The following is a 5,380-nucleotide window of genomic DNA, read 5'->3' as shown; positions in this document are numbered from 1 at the left end:
GTAACTTGCTAATCATGCTAGCGACATGCTAGTCACTTGCTAATCATGCTAGAAACATACAAGTGGGCTTGTTCATCAGTTGATGTGGCTCTGTTAACAGCAGTCTCAGATAGTTGTTGAACTGGATCTTGGACTTGAACATGTTGTAGGACATCAGCAGACGTGCATTGTTCATCATTTGACAGAGCTTTGTTCTCAAACGAGACGGATGGTTGCACATCAAGTTCAAGGTCACAGCAGTTCAGGGAGACTTCAGTACGTATACAGCTTTCAGTCATCATGCTAATGAATGATACAGGCAGCAGCTCAAACTCTTCCTGGTCTCTCAAATCGAAACACCCTTGAAACAATATTAAAAGCCTATCTACAAGATCCGGTAATTGATGAAACGTCAGGAATACCGCTGTACCCGTGCTTTCATCAGCAGGCATTCCATATATTGATCTGCAGTGAGAATCAAAATAACCAAACCTCCCTGATCGATCTCTGAATACAGCGATACATGAGCCTCCACACAACAGCAAAGCATCACTCACATCAGCTCTGAGACATTGCAAAGTATTCTCAAGATTTTCATAGTTGCCTAGTGCAGGTGTATCTCTCAGAAATCCAAACCTCTGGGGGTGTTTCAGGATGTTGTAGCAGCGAGAGTGTGTCTCAATTGTGTTTGGTAGCTCGTCAAAATTTTAAAAATTACCCACAAATTTTCCTTTGCTCTGCAGAGCTCGTTTGACACTAGTGTAAACTGCATCACCTTTCTGTAAAATTCCATCTAAATCGAAACTCTGTAGCTCATTTTGTTCATTATGGACTGCTAGGAACATTAAGGAATTACAAGTACACTGACGGCCTCTGGAGTACACACTGTACCTCGCATCGGTCTGACAGTGATACGCTTTAACAGACAGCACGTATGGGTTTTCGTCACTCATACCTGATACAGAGTTGGTACTGGTACTGGTGCTCAATGAAGATTGTAGCTTTCTGCGCTGTTTCTGTGATTCACTTCTCTTTCCTTTTCTTGGCATGGCGATATTTCAGTACTGGAAATCAAGCAAATGTGTCTGAGTAATGGATAAATATATTGATGTTCACTTATACTTGAAATAGAACACAAAAAATGCTTTTATGTAGATATACAGAAAAGTTGAATATTTGATATATAACAAGACAACAGTAAATTGATTAATATGAAGTTAATCAAAAAAATGATTGTGCACTTTAAAAGACTTGATATTCCAACGTAGTGAAATCTGAAAATTTCTCTTTCACTCTTTCTGAATGTGTAGTTCACTATTCTCACCTAGGTTTGATGTTCAAGTTTTTCACAGTCAGGTTTTTCAAAGAGTTTTTGATTTTCAAAGAGTTTTTGGTTTTCAAAGAGTTTTTGGAGTTTCAAGAATCTTTGGGCTGGCTCTTTATATTCAAGATGCGTTAGCAAGCTTGCATTTGCGTTTGGGTTCATGCGTTTGGGTTCATGCGTTTTGGGTAAGATTGCGTTTGGGTCGCAAGCAAGCGAAGCAGCAAGCAGTGCAGCGGCGTTTGGGGGTTAGCAGCCAGTTTGTTTTTGGTTTGGAAGAGAAAGAATAGAATGGGCGAGAGGTAGAGATAGAAGCAAGATAAAAGTTTGAGTGAAAAATTGATATAAAGGTATGGCTAGGACAGGACAGGACAGTAAAGAACACACACAGACACAGACACACACACAGACACACACACACAGAAAAGAACAAGTTAATAACATTCTTTGAACAGGAATACAAAATTGCACTTAAAAAAATTTGACTAAGCAGTTAATTAAAATAATAATGAAACAATTCTAATATAATAATTTCTAAAATGGTTACTTACTGTACAGAGGGGGACAATGTAATAACAAATAAATACAAAATGCATATGGCTGAATTACATTTGTATGAAATGAACTGCATTTTTGGTTGATGATGCTATCCCAATAAATTTTAAAATAGTTCTTACATTGATGGAAATAAAGATGCCCAATCTACTGTAGGAAAAAAGACAGCAGTTTTGTTCACATCTCACACAAATCAAACTGTTCATTTAAACTACAAAACCTTGTTTTTTGAACGTTGTTCAACACATTTGCATGAAATTTAAATCCCCTACAAAATAAAGTAACTTTATCATTTTGACTAATAGCTAAATGTGTCAAATCTCATTATATTACATACATTAAAGGCTAAGACAGCAATGTCTATGTAAAGGCTACGGAACATGTAGAATTGTACATTTCAAAATAAAGATACATCTGATTAACATGTTGTGTGTATGTTACTTGCATAGACAGCCAAAGCAGCCTCAACCCTATAAATAAATGAAAAAATATATATATAATAATAAATAAATAGCTAGTGTTCCTGATTCCAGTTCTCAAACACAAAAAGGAGCAAACCATGCAAGAAAGTCACTGTGTATTAATGAGTATTAATGAGGTGAATATGAATATATGAATTACCTTTAAAAGAAGGTGCAGTTGACCACTTGGCAGTAGGGAGGAAGGAGGACAACACAATCTGAAAAATAAATAAATAAATAAAAAAATTATTAAGATCTACCACACACAAATGTTATTCTAATGTTAAAGTCCACATGAAATCAAAATTGAAGTTTTTTGGATTTTAGTATGAAGATCCAGAGACATAGCAGATTTACAGACAAGCAAAAGGGAGAAAAATAAGAAATGACTTACACTTACTAATATAACTCAGAAATTACATAGGTATGTATGTAAATGATGCACAGTCATTAAACCTAAATTATTATTGACTAATCAGAATCTTATGAAAATATAAAATCTGAATATACAGATATAATGTTTATACTGATTTACCATAAAGGTACAAAACAGCAACAAATCAAGGTGAATGTGAGAAAAAACATCACAATTTATGTCCATCTTCTTCATATCTGCAAATCATTCTACTTTTATACAATTTAGGTCTGATCTAGTAAAGGTAAGTTGTAACCATGATAGCTAAATGCAAATACTGAGAATCTGTCTAGCTGTCAATCAAATACTTACACAGCAGCGGCAACGACCTGTTTGCACACAAGGAAAAGGGAGAAATAGGTCAAATAATACAAGAAAGATGGACATTAGTTACTTCAGTAAAAAAGGGCCGCTTTCTCACTCTCAAGTGAGCATCAACATATGACAATCTATGATATTAATACTATGTTTTTGCTCAAAACTCACTTACAATGTCATCAAATATTTGAAAAAACCCTGTCCGTTTTCTATCTGATTAGGCTTATCTCAGAAACGTACAGATTAACTTTATACAGTCAGTAGAAATTATTACGTTATGAACAAATTATGAAAAGAAAAAGAATTGGGTGGACAATATGTGCTACAGTTATGTTCATGTTTCAAATCTATCAGTACCATTTACCTACAGACATTATATAAAAATGATATACTATATGTTATACACAAGTGTTATCATAACACTTAGCCCCAGGAGTGAACAGAAATTGAACTGCACTTCTTTTTCCTCCATAAAAAAAAAGTGACTTCTTACATAATTACATTTTTCTGGTGTAAACATGACCTAAACGTTTTACTTTCATTAATTATTATTATTATTACTACTACCAGCGATAGTATGGCGTATTTCGTTTTTCATCTCTATGGGCACATGCGCTTATACTGCGTGTCTTCTCTCGTGCACGCGCCAGCGCGTGTGAAAGAGAGCTCGCGCGCTTGCAGCCAAGCTTTTGAAAGTAACTTATCTAAAGATAAAACATACATTTAAATACATCATGTTGTTTGTGAAACTAACTGCCAACGCACAGAGTTTACCAGTGTCTATTAATTATGAACGGCCGGCACATTAATCACACGTAATGAGAAAAGAGTGTGTTGGTTAGGTAGCCTATTACATGTAACATTACATGAAATAAAGCTTTGTTTACGTTTGTATTTATGACTTAAAGCCTGTAAAATAAATACATATTGTCGTTCATACACGTTCAATTCATGTGTACATGTTGTACATGTCCATCGACCTTTAGATCGCTCGGCCATTACACCATTTCATAATAATAATAATAATAATAATAATAATAATAACTACAACAACACAAGGATGTAAATTAATTCCAGTCCATTAATTAATATTTAAGTTTTAAAAGACAACAATTTAAAAGATAAATTACCTCAGAGATTAATGTCTCAGAGAATAACGGTAATTTAGTCGGCCGGTTTAGTTTAAACAGCAAGTAATACTTTCTATCTCAATTAATTAATTAATTCAGCACTATTTGTATGATTTTTAAAAATTTTGAAAGACAAATCCTCAGACATTTATCATAAATTATGTCGCTTACCTAACTAAAGCAATCAGCTCGCGGGCGGGAGAACCGGATGGTTAATTTCCTAGTTCCAGCAGTCTCATTGGTTATAGTTAATCACGTGCTGAAGAGCTGATAACAGTCATCTTATTTGTGTAGGTTTAAAATTAAATTACTCAGCATTACTTTTTCCATTAATTTCCCCTCATTTTATAAACATTTATTAAAGCAATACATCACTAAAAAATACCAACAATAATATTGAGTAAATGAATCAGTCAATTAGGGTCAGGTTTTATTGGGAAAAAGTAAGTTAATTTCAATACAGCCATTATTATAATAAAGTGAATTCATTAAAAACAAAGTTAATTTAAAAACATTATTATAAAAAAGTAAATTCATTAAAAACAAGTTAATTAAATTTTAATAAACATATAATAAAATATATAAATAATTTCATAATAAGTAATAAATAAATATATAATATACAAATAAATAAATCATTAAACATAAGTTATTTAAATAATACATTATAATACAAATCACAAAAAAAAATTCATTTTAATAAATACATAAAATTAATACAAAAAAAATAATCATTCCGGGAGGCATCCAATGTACTGTAGAAAACAAACAGAAGACAAAATAGCTTTGTTAGCTGCATGATGATCACATCAATCAAGTTAACAGTATGATGTACAACAGGGGTGCCCAAACTCAGTCCTGGAGGGCCAGTGTCCTGAAGAGTTTAGACAATTAGACACACCTGAACCAGCTAATCAAGCTCTTGCTAGGCATACTAGAAACTTCCCAGCAGGTGTGTTGAGGCAAGTTGGAGCTACACTCTGCAGGACACCAGCCCTCCAGGACCTCTAAACCCAACGTGTACAAAACACTAGATTTGAATAAAAACATGTTTTGGCTCATTTATAAGCCCTTTTAACTAGTGAGGATCAGTACGATGTTCTCACTAGTTGGTTGTCATGATATTTCCCTATATAAGTGAGAACATTTGGTCCTCACAAACAATTACAATCAAACCTGTATACACACACAGGGAGGGAGG

The 5,380-nt window shown here is 33.8% G+C and overlaps 1 long non-coding RNA gene across 1 annotated transcript in view; it reads right to left on the bottom strand.

The window, feature by feature from the left end:
• LOC107706005 (uncharacterized) overlaps nt 1–5,380 on the bottom strand; it is an 11,498-nt gene that overhangs the window by 5,301 nt on the left and 817 nt on the right. The window contains exon 3 of the long non-coding RNA XR_001636121.1: nt 99–104. This is a non-coding gene — a long non-coding RNA (uncharacterized LOC107706005). The remainder of the gene's footprint in view (nt 1–98; nt 105–5,380) is intronic.

This window comes from Sinocyclocheilus rhinocerous, unplaced genomic scaffold (genome assembly GCF_001515625.1).
Source record: "Sinocyclocheilus rhinocerous isolate Xijiao unplaced genomic scaffold, SAMN03320098_v1.1 scaffold325, whole genome shotgun sequence".
In the NCBI taxonomy this organism is placed as follows: Eukaryota; Metazoa; Chordata; class Actinopteri; order Cypriniformes; family Cyprinidae; genus Sinocyclocheilus; species Sinocyclocheilus rhinocerous.
This window is presented reverse-complemented; position numbering and strand designations above follow the sequence as displayed.